The 12,652-nt window shown below is 36.6% G+C and overlaps 1 long non-coding RNA gene across 2 annotated transcripts; it reads right to left on the minus strand.

The window, feature by feature from the left end:
* Positions 1 to 9,304: 9,304 nt before the first annotated feature.
* On the minus strand, positions 9,305 to 11,748 carry LOC141608896 (uncharacterized). 2 transcript variants are annotated; one of them, XR_012527049.1, is made up of 4 exons: positions 10,861 to 10,940; positions 10,273 to 10,346; positions 9,821 to 9,890; positions 9,305 to 9,657 (listed from the first exon to the last, which is right to left on the minus strand). It is a non-coding gene; the product is annotated as an uncharacterized LOC141608896 (long non-coding RNA). The 2 variants fall into 2 exon arrangements; XR_012527048.1 differs by having other exon boundaries at positions 10,273 to 11,748.
* Positions 11,749 to 12,652: the final 904 nt, after the last annotated feature.

Consider the following 12,652-nt stretch of genomic DNA (forward strand, 5'->3'; position numbering starts at 1 on the left):
GGCGCGAGCCATGAGGCGATGCAAGGAAGCCTGTACAGGCTTGAAATGTAGAAAGCATGAGCTGCCTTGGGGTGCGAGCCATCAGGCGATCTATGAAGCCTCTCCTGGTTGTTAAAAATGTTTGTGAAATTATTTGAAAAAGGGTGTTGAACCCGCATTTATTGAAAAGGACATTAAGATCGTTTTTGTGCCATTATGAAGAACGAAACTCGGAATAATTATCATTGTCTGATGTCGGGTTCGGTTTTGCAAGCTTGACATGAATTGTTTTGTGAAAAAGGATGTAAAAATGTTTGATATGAACTAATTGTATTAAGTTCATTGCTTTGTAATTGAGGTGTAAAATAATGCTTGATATGAACTAATTGTATTAAGTTCATTGCTTTGAAATTAGTCAAATTTTATCATCGTACTCGGGTTGTACCGACATGTTATGTAGAACCAAGGATGATTATTTGTATATGACTAATATGGTTTTTGCAAATGTAAAAAAATGAAAAGAGGGCTTTAAAATTCCCTTTAAAAATATAATTAACCAAATATTATTACCGAGTCACGGATTAACCCGTCATGGCATGAAGAACCAAGAGTGAATATAATTAATGGTTAAAAATGTTTATTATAGAAATGGTTTGAAATATTTGAAATGGTAAAATTTTTTTGGAAATAAGAAATAAAAATAGAGGAAAGATGAACTCAAACACGTTTGAGTTCTGACCTGGGATGCCATAAGAGGCGCGAGGCACCTAGTTGTGACTCTGAGCTTCTACCCTAGGTCAAAACTCGGTTTTGGCTCAATCAGTCCATATTTTGGATCATGTTATGCATGTTTTATCATGTTAAATTCATAAAATTATAGATAAAAAGAACATGAAAGAAGAGGATTAATTACACACTCATATTTACATCCTAGGTTGCTTGACGAGAAATCGACAAAGTGTAAAAACTCGTGAGTCGGAAAAGTCGATTTAAAACCGTTTTTGTAAAATATGGAGTATTGCTTTGCTTGAGTGATGGGTAGTTGGTCGAAGTGGTAAGTCAAGTGATTTAATGCACGATGATGGTACCAAATAATGTGTAACGCTCGTATTTTCAATTGGCAAGTCGAAAATACGTGTCGTTTGTTGACTCGGGAAGCCGAGGTCTAAAATTTTAGGGAGAAAAGAAGGGGAGGACTCTAGCGTACCTTAAAATGGTGTCATTTGAGGTGTATTTATAGAGGATTATGTGGTGGTGTGCGTTTTGGGCAACGTGGCCATATAGGTTTCTTGAAGAGGCGCGAGCATATCCGCGGGTATTCGAGTTGTCTTGTCACTATCACGCATTTGGATTTGTGGTTTGTTCTATCCTAGGTTTTGTAGAACATGATTGTTATACTTGACCATCAAGTATACCGTGTATACATATCATGGAAGCATTGTGAGGTTTGCCTTTTGTGTTTGACTCGGTTTGACTCGTTGTTGAGATCAGGATTTGAATTTTGGGTCGGTTTTCGGTCCGGTGTCGGTTTTGACTACAATTAGTGTCATTGCGATCCCGTCGTCGTGCATAAAACACTCCAGGTATTTTTGAAATGTTTTTAAAATATTTTTGTTTTCGAAATCGTTTTTGAGCATTCCGACGCGTAGTTATATAAACTGTCAAGCAAACATAGCGATTCCTAAGCATGTTGTAGTCCGATAATCATCGGGGGTTTGTTGGGGACTCAACAGATACCGGGTATATACAGAGCCCCCACTTTGACTGAGGCTTAGACATGGCAAAAGTCAAAGTACAACCCCTAGGTCAATCGAAGATTACAACCTGGAGACCGAAGTGACGTCGAGGCGGCTCAAAAGGATTTGGGCCAAGGACCTGCCGCCGGGAAGGGCGACGTCGAGGCGACTCGGGGATTCGAGTCAAGGACTTGCCATCGGGAACTGTTTAAAGTTTGTCGACTGAACGTACGAGTCGTGTAAAGTCCGTTAAACTACGTATAAAGGATTGCCAACTATAGAAATGAGTCATACCTGAGAAAGGAGGCATAATAAATTCTTAGTTTTTAAGGTAACTTTTTTTTCTCGAAAAAATACATATTTCGTGACTTTACTAAATTTTTTTTGATTAATTATCCATTTCAATTTTAATGTTTCATATTAAAATATAATGGAGTGAAATATTAAATATTAATGAGGTACAAATTTAAAATGTATAAATAATAAACTAAAAAAAATCTGTATATACCACGCATGCATTGCGAGGGATCTATACCAGTGTTATATTAACTACAAATGATAGACAAATAAGGAAAATGGAAGATAGACAAATAAGAAAAATGGAAGATTTTTGTGAATTTACCGGTTTAAAAAATGTGGAAGATGTTTTGAAAATTTGGCCTCCAAACATTAAAGGTCGAGACATTTCCTTAAAAAAATTGCATTTTAAATAAATCAATGAAGATGCTTTAAATTCTTATTAAATATCGGAAAAAAATCGGATCTACTTTTGAAAAATTGTATTACATAACTTCATAATAGCCGAACAAAATATCTAAAATAATCGCCAATTAACCAATAAAATCGCATTAAAAAAAATCAAGACTCAAAAGGAATTATTAGATTATTCTTTACAAAAATCAATCATTTACAAGACAAAATATAAATATTATTCTATATTGTTTTTGGTAATTTAAAAAAAAAACACTTCAATTACGAAGTTGGAGAAATGAATACCCTAATTTCCACATAATATGGAAATACAGTGATGGAGATAAAAAAAATGTTATTAAAAAAACACATACATGACATAGATCATAAGCTCGCAATAATCAAGTGCATGTTTATCGACTAGAAAATCATGAATTAAAATTAGTGATCCACTTTTCAATGCAAATCCTCTGAAATCTCTGCTACGTCAAACCCACATCATAAATTGACTTGTTTGTCGGGAACACAGTCTTATCTGTTACCTAAAACACAAAGAGCTTGTCTCTGAATAACCCAAACTGATTCGGGGTTTTGAGCTTCCGTAGTACTTTAAGAATTAGCGAAGCCAGCTTACATGCAGTGCCAACAAAACCCCTCAAGCAATGCGAAAGAGCAAGTAGGCGCAGTTGGACAAATAAACTTAACCTGCATTCTCATTACACACATACACAACCGCACATGTCAGATAGATAAATAATTTCACTGCATAGAGGGAGAAACATTACAAAAATTACGTTAAAATTAACTAAATAGAGTAAAAGAGATAAGCGGATAACGTAATATCAAATCTTCTTCCAAACAGTAAAATGTAATGTCGCATACTATACACCCCGTATTATTCAATCAGCAATTATCACATATTCTCTTGTTTTCACAGATCACAAATTCTTTTGACTAATGCACAAAGATTATTAAGCTCTAAGCTAACTTTCAATTAAACCAGTGAGCCTTGTATTAGACGGTCTCACACGTGAGACTAAAGTAAACCTTTACGTATTCCTCAATCACGCGGTGACTGTATCTCAGATGTAAGACCATCTCATGTGAGTGTTTTCGAATTCAACAAAATCTGGCTCTATGTACTGCAGTTCGTCTGAGCAAAAACTACAAGAAATGAAGAAAGATAGGAACATAAATAGGAGCAAAGAATTCAAAAAGGTGGTCATTCAGAAAATATGCCGAGAGCATTATATATTTAGTACCATTGCAAAAAATGTTGTAGTTTTTGTATTACAAAGATTACAAGTATGTAAATAATACAAACAAAGGCACTAAAACAGAAATGAAAACAATATAAGACGGTTTATTACACCCAATCGAATCGTGTTGAACACACTTTCCTTAGAGTATTTCGACCCTATAGCCTTTGGGTATCACGAAATCTCTGTAGGATAAGACGAGTCCTTTGTCTAAGGCAAGAACAAAGAACAATATGAGAGTTTGGTTTTACTTTATTTTGTCAAATACGAAATACGTGCAAATGTCAGTGTGTTCGTTTAATTCCCTTGCACTCTATATATATGCATGTGGAATTCACATACAGAATATAAAAATAAGTGTATAAGTATGTTGATTTGTTACCAACCAATCAAAAGAAATGATAACTGCCAGACATGTGCAACACACATGAAACATACGTACAAGAAAAGCAATTTAACCCCGTTAGGGGTTACCTACCCCGATCGGGGACGTAGCTATTTCCTAAATACATAATTCCTGGCAATTCTCAAATAGATAGTACATGACACCCCGGTCGGGGATGCCCAACCCCGGGTATATGACCTCGATAGAGGATATATATACTATGGCAACACTTTTATAGTGTCCCTTATCCATTATACACATGAACTCGATATACGATTATATGAGCATACACTCCATATTCCCGACTCACATTATATCCATTACGAGCTTAAACCGATTTGACATAAGAAACCTGAATACACTTAAATGTAATGTGATCAAAATTACTAACATTCCTCCTCCATTTAAGTGTATCCCTTGTTTCCAAATAAAACAACAAAGTAACAAATTTATGTATAAATGAAAGTGTCCCAAGGATTGAACTTCCACATTAGTATATTACACATTCCAAATATTCGAGAATCAAGGTGTCCCAAGGATTGAACCTTTCAACTCATATTGAATACATGAAGATAACATACACATAGACTCAATAAACTCTTAAAGTTACAAACTATTGACACTATTGACCGCCTTGTGTCCATATCCTTTCATGAGAGTATAGGAAGCCAAGTCCAAGCCTCTTGAAGCGGCTACACTTCACACTCACATAGGTGAATCTTTCATCGTGCACCTGCAAAATGCACTTTGTCAAAGATTTCATTAAGAAGTATTAAAATTCAACCTCTTGTCATGCAGGTCATGCAGGTCATGCACATACCTTTCGGGATTATAACATGTGCCTCAATCTTCCACAATAAGCCTTCCACATTGAACTTAGCCTCTAAAATTTGTTAGAGGGAAGTTGGGTATCTTATCATAAAGATCTAGACGGACTTTAAACCCATCTCGATTACCGACTTTATAACCAAGTCCTTAGCTAATCCCTTCGTTAAGTGATCAGCCACATTATGATGTGTCCTCACGAAATCAACGGAAATAACTCCTTGAGTAATCAACTCACGAACCGCGCTATGTCTAACACCAAGGTGTCTAGACTTTCCGTTGTAAACTTCACTATAAGCCTTAGCTAAGGTCGCCGAACTATCACAATGGATAGAAATAGGAGGAATAGGTTTTGGCCAAACCGGAATTTCATAAACCAAATTCCTTAACCATTCCGCCTCTTTACTGGCCGCAGATAAAGCAATGAATTCCGACTCCATGGTCGAACTTGTTATACAAGTTAGCTTCTTCGAAGCCCATGAGATAGCTCCTCCACCAAGCAAGAAGACCCATCCACTAGTAGATGAATGATCCTCCATGTTGGTGATCCAACTAGCATCGGAATACCCTTCTAAGACCAAAGGAAATCCGACATAGTTCAAACCATAATCCATGGTTTGCTTCAAGTATCTCAATACTCGTTTTACCGCAACCCAATGTTCAAGACTAGGATTACTTGTGTATCTACTCGACTTGCCAACGGCAAAGGCGATGTCAGGTCTTGTGCTTGTCATAGCATACATCAAACACCCAATCACTTGAGAGTACTCAAGTTGTGAAATAGCTTCACCATTATTAGGCATAAGCTTAACACTAGGATCCATTGGAGTGTTAACCGGAGAACAATTTCCATGATTAAAATTCTTTAACACTTTCTCAATGTAATGAGATTGTGTCAAAGAGAATCCCTTGTTCTCACGCTTGATCTTTATACCAAGTATCACATCCGCCTCACCCATGTCTTTCATGGCAAAGCTTGATGACAAAAAGGCCTTAGTATGGTCTACTTGATTTTGGTCAGTACCAAAAATCAACATGTCATCAACATATAGACAAATAATGACTCCATTACCGTTGTCATCAAATTTGCTATACACACATTTATCCGACTGATTTAGTCTATACCCATTAGATAAAACAACTTCATCAAACTTGTGATGCCATTGTTTAGGAGCTTGTTTAAGTCCATACAATGATTTAATTAATTTACAAACCTTATGCTCATTACCGGGCATAATAAATCCTTCCGGTTGTTTCATATACACCTCCTCTTTAAGCTCACTATTCAAGAACGCCGTCTTAACATCCATTTGATGGATCACTAGGTTATTAATTGCAGCAAGTGCAATCAACAACCTAATAGTAGTAATGCGAGATACGGGAGCATAGGTATCAAAATAATCAATCCCTTCCTTTTGTCTAAAGCCTTGGATAACCAATCTAGCTTTAAACTTGTCGATAGAACCATAAACTTTCATCTTCTTTTTGAAGATCAACTTGCAACCTAATGGTTTACAACCACGAGGTAAATCCGCAAGCACCCAAGTGTTATTACTCATTATGGAATCCATCTCATCATTCACCGCCTCTTTCCAAAAGGAAGAGTCATGAGATCTCATTGCCTCATCAAATGTCTTAGGGTCCTCATCAATGTGAAAACAATATGGATAATAGTTTTCACATCCATCCTTTGAACCTTCAACCAAATAGGTATGAAAATCGGGACCAAAGGATTTAGCAATCCTTTTTCTCTTACTCCTACGAATTTCAGGTGTTGCTTTTTGAGTTGTGACATTGTCACTTCCCTCAATAGCTCCACTAGAACTAGGTACTAGATCCCTTGGTTTCGACATTGATGAGAAACGAATCTCATCAAATATCGTATCCCTTGACTCAATTACGGTGTGAACCGAAACAGAATCATTAGGTTCAATTACATAGAACCTATAAGCCTTTGAATGCGCAAAATATCCAATGAATATGCAATCGATGCCCCTTTCTCTTTTTGTGCTTTTCAACCTTGCAATTTGCTTTCAAATGCCCGGTCTTTCCACAAATCCAACAAGCACCTTTCGGTGTCTTGTTAGACTCGTCATTGGTGTTGTTAAAAGGGCGTTTCTTTCCCTTAAATTTGTTCTTGAAACCCTCTCCCTTTTCCATCATATTGATGGAAGAGAATCCCATAACATCTTTACCTTTACCCTTGCCACTATCTTGCACCCTTAGAGATTCCTCTATGCGCAAATGGCTACCGAGTTGAATAAGAGTCAACTCTTCCTTTTTATGTTTAAGCATATGTTTAAAATCCTTCCATGAAGGAGGCAACTTGTCTATGATACTAGACACCGAGATAGATTCATTCATCTCCATTTTATGTTGTGCAAATTGTCCCAAAATCCGGAGCAATTCATTGTATTGTTCCATTACCGGTCTAGAATCAACCATTTTATAATTCATGAAATTTCCAACAAGGAACTTCTTACTAGAAGCATCCTCATCCATATATTTAGGCTCCGTTTGTCAAGACATTTCAGGTACCTGATTTGGTCAAAATAGCTTATTTGACCAAAATTCCAGGTACCTTATTTTTTTATACGCGTTTGGCAAGTAGCTTATTTAACCAAATAAGCTACCTGAAATGAAATGCTACCTAGAGTAGCATTTGAAATTTCAGGTACCTGTTTTGATTTAATTTTCCGTTTTTACCCCTTAAATTTATACTATTAAATAATTATCATATCTTTTTACGTCATTTCATCAAAACCAGTTACCTTTTCAGTCAGTTTGCCAAACACTTTTTTTATATAATCAGCTACCTTATCAGTTCCTAATTTTCAGCTACCTAATCAGTTACCTTTTCAGGTTTCAGTTAGCTTTTCAGTTTTCAGCTACCTTTTCAGGTTTCAGCTACCTTTTCATTTAGTTTTACCAAACAGAGCCTTAGACTCAAGTTGATCCCATAATTCTTTAGCGGACTCAACATTTTGATAAATGTCAAAAAGAGAGTCGGACATACCATTCAAGATGTGACCATGACAAATGTAGTCATCATTCTCCCACTTGCTTCTCTTTCGTTGAATTTCCGCAAGAGTTTCATCCCCCACAATCTCCGGCATAGGAGTACTCAACACATACACAACCTTCAAAGCGGTGAGAAGGAAGTGCATCTTCTTTTGCCAACGACGGAAATCGACACCCTCGAATTTCTCCAACTTTCCAAACTTGGTAGTCATATCCTTGATTGAATCCATTTCCAAATGCAGAAAATACTCTAAGAATGTTGTAGTTTTTGTATTACAAAGATTACAAGTATGTAAATAATACAAACAAAGGCACTAAAACAGAAATGAAAACAATATAAGACGGTTTATCACACCCAATCGAATCGTGTTGAACACACTTTCCTTAGAGTATTTCGACCCTATAGCCTTTGGGTATCACGAAATCTCTGTAGGATAAGACGATTCCTTTGTCTAAGGCAAGAACAAAAAACAATAAGAGAGTTTGGTTTTACTTTATTTTGTCAAATATGAAATACGTGCAAATGTCAGTGTGTTCGTTTAATTCCCTTGCACTCTATATATATGCATGTGGAATTCACATACAAAATATAAAAATAAGTGGATAAGTATGTTGATTTGTTACCAACCAATCAAAAGAAATGATAACTTCCAAACATGTGCAACACACATGAAACATACGTACAGGAAAAGCAATTTAACCCCGTTAGGGGTTACCTACCCCGATCGGGGACGTAGCTATTTCTTAAATACATAATTCCTGGCAATTCTCAAATAGATAGTACATGACACCCCGGTCGGGGATGCCCAACCCCGGGTATATGACCTCGATAGAGGATATATATACTATGACAACACTTTTATAGTGTCCCTTATCCATTATACACATGAACTCGATATACGATTATATGAGCATACACTCCATATTCCCGACTCACATTATATCCATTACGAGCTCAAACCGATTTGACATAAGAAACCTGAATACACTTAAATGTAATGTGATCAAAATCACTAAGAAAAAATTGTCGAGCTGAACGATCACCATCAAGGATCAGATAATTACGGGCGCTACTCAGCTAACTAACTGCTAACAAGGGATAGCCGTGAGTCCCGTGACAAACTAACCAGAAAGCTAGCCTAAGATATTCACAACTCTTAATTAATGGCTTGAAAATTCAGTAGTGAACGGCTGAATGCAAGATGTGGTAAATGTTATAATAATCTCTCGTCAAGTTGATCGTTTTCAGGAGACTGAGAGAAGAATGTAAATCTTATCCTCAAAATTGCGAAAATTAAAAACCCAGTTACAAATGCATGGTGATGAGAAAAGAAATGATTAAAGATACTACAAACAAATTAATGAAACGAATATAATTCCACAAATGAGTATATTCTAACCTGATTGTTAACAAAAACACATCCATTTTGTCACATTGTTGAAGCAAAAATTATAAAGCTTCCAACCATTAAATATGGTGCTTAGTAATTACGCTTAATAGTCAAAAATAGCCATATATTCAGCCTCCACGCCCTCAAATCATCATTGGACCGCAACAACATAAGACACGATCTGTAGGAAGACCTACCGACCCGGAGGTACCAGCATCATCATCATCATCAACACGGGGCCGAAAGACAACTTTGACCTTATTATCACGTTTAGAGAGCCATTTACCCCCTCCAAAATAACCGAGAAATTGCCCCTGCCTAACAACAACGGACAATCATCTGAAATCTCTGCTACATCAAACCCTGTAAATCTGTAATAGAGCAAACATCATAAAATTACTTGTTTGTCGGGAAAACAGTTTATATGTTGTTTAAAATACAAAGAGCTTGTCTCCGAATAAGCCAAACTGATTTGGGGTTTTGAGCTTCCATAGTACTTTAAACATTAAATAAGAATTAGCGAAGCCAGCTTACATGCAATGCCGGCAAAACCCCCAAGCAATGCCACAGAGCGAGTAGGCGCAGTTGGACAAATTAACTTAACCTGCACTCATATTATACAACGCGCATGTCAGATAAATTAAATTTCACTGCACAGCGGGAGAACATTACAAAAGTTTACGTTAATATTAACTAAATACAGAAAAGGAGATAAGCAGATAACGTAATATCGAATCTTCCTCCAAACTATATAATGCAATGTTGCATACTATACACTTCGTATTATTCAATCAGCAATTATCACATATTCTCTTGTATTCACATATCACATATTCTTTTGATTACTGCACAAAGATTATTAGGTCATCAGAGTGTTAGAGCCTTAGAGGTCTCCTAACCGACTTAAGTTTGACAACCGAGTATTCACGTTGATAAATGGATCGTATTTAACCGCTTTATGGAATCATCACAGGAACCTAATATACCTGCATATCACGGTGACGAGTCTTCTCCGCTCATAAGCAATCTCTATCTTTTGTTCCCATGGCTGAAATTATCACTGAAAAAAAGGAAACACCATCAATAAGGCACATCAATAAATTAATTTGAGACTATTTATTCACGTCAACAAAACACAAAGAAACCGACGCATGACAACTTTTCCTTCTGCTCTATCTCCATGTTACGAAAAGATCAGAGCAGTCTGAGGTACAAATCCTAATAAGATGACAAAACTCATAAGCAACACTAATGAAGCCATAAAATAGTCCTTCAAACCCCATCTGCCAGACCAAAAATCAAAACCTACGAGGTTCTGCCAGTACAATTCACCCTAGACTAAATGACATGAAACACTAACGCCGAGAGTCCGAGGTAATAAAGAGGAAGGCAGCTCAAAAGAGCTTTCTGGGGGCAAAAGGAATGCAGCTAACATATCAGTATTTTGAACAATGCAAAGGTACGGAGTATGAGGGTTTATTTTAGAGTAGCTCGAAACCATGGTATTTATTTCTTGTTTAAGACTTGATCTCAGAAACTAAACCATAAAAGAGCTGAACAGTTGAGGGTCAAACCTTGAACCAAGAGGCCACACATCAAGGCCAAATATAACCCACACATTGATAGGATAGAAACCTGCATTGGCATACTTTCCACAGAGAAACAAGTGGAGCGCTACTGCAGGCCCCATATTGAATCCCCCTAGTTTAACTGTAAGAGTTATGATGAGACAATAAATCATCGCAACAATAGACTAAATAGAAGTAATCAGACTAGGATAACCTAACCAAACTCGGATCAGACCAAAAGAGAACAATCGGAATTAAATGTGGGACTGAAAATCGAGCAGAAGTTAAAGCTTGTGCAGATCTCTCTCCAGAACTAGACTTGAACCCATATTAGACCCCAAGAGAACAACCCGAACTAGTACGACTTGAAATTATGTGCATCCAGTCCCTCTATGTCGCATGGACTATCCTCTGAATCTCTGCGACATCAAAAACTATAACAGAGCAAGCATCATAAAATGACCTCTTTGTCGGTAACACAGTCTTATCTATTGTTTAATTAAAACACATAAGAGTTCGTCTCAAAATAACCCATACTGATTCGGGGTTTTGATCTTTCTTACCTCAAACATTAAATAAGAACTGGTCAAGTCAAGCTAGCTTACATGCAGCGCTGCAAATCCACCCAACAATGCCACTGGTAAAGAATCGGTGGTTCGACTGATTCTTTGACTCAAGAATGCAAAAATTATGCTGTTGCATTCACAACTTTCCAGCAACATAGCCAATGAAGCTTCTCTTTACAATATTCCAGTAAAAAAAGAAAGAAATACAACAAAGACGTCAATATTTTGAAAAATGCAAAGGCGAGGAATCTGAGGATATACGATGGACTATTTCAAACATTGATAAACTTGCAACCATGTTATTTAGGTGGTGTTTGGCCTAGCTTAAAAAGTGCTTTTCAATTGAAAAAGTATAAACTAGGCCAAACATTATAAATTAGGGAGGATTAAAAGTGTTTTTAAAAAGCCAAAAGTTGATAACTAACCCCTAAAAGTAGAAGTAGAAAATTGTTACTTCTACTTCTACTTTTTACTCTTAGTGCCTAAAAAGCCCAAAAAAGTAGTTAGGCCAAACATAATTATTTATTAAAAAAACGTTTTTACAAAAGTTTGGTCAAACAACCGAAATTTTTCTGAAAAGTAACTTGCAAATAAACTCATTTTAAAAAGAAAAAACTATTTTACATAATCAAGGCCAAACAACACCTTAGTTTTTGTTTTTAAGACTCGATATCATAATTTTAAAGTCGTTGCGGAAGGAATGTGTTCATTTAACCATCAAAACATTCATACGTCGGGCATGATGCGTGTCGCATAACGTCATTGATTTAAGTCAGAGTTGAAGATAATAGTGGAGAGGGCATGGGTGCACAAATTAAAACAAAGTAAACCCATAATTGATGCATACCCTAGACTCCAATAAACACAACCACCGGCAAAACACCCAGTAGAATCCAAATCAATGACTGGTGTCCCATTAAGAGTAGTCCAGGCCTGGTTGTTGAATGAATATAGAGAAATAACAGCAGCATTGCCAACCAAAGAGAGAATAAGACAATCATCGTTTTCATGACAATAACCAAAACCAAAGTTATGTTTCAAAATAAAAGGGATTCGTAAAAGGAAAGAAAATGGATTCGTAAAAGGAAGAACAATATTAGACCGATAATCGAAAATAATTTATTTGTCCCAACCCAAACTACACCCTAGCGAGATGACGTGACTAGACCTGTCAAACGGGTGAGGCGAGTCGGGTCAAATATGGGTAGGATCAAACACAAGTTGGGTCATAC

Source organism: Silene latifolia, chromosome 10, assembly GCF_048544455.1.
Source record: "Silene latifolia isolate original U9 population chromosome 10, ASM4854445v1, whole genome shotgun sequence".
In the NCBI taxonomy this organism is placed as follows: domain Eukaryota; kingdom Viridiplantae; phylum Streptophyta; class Magnoliopsida; order Caryophyllales; family Caryophyllaceae; genus Silene; species Silene latifolia.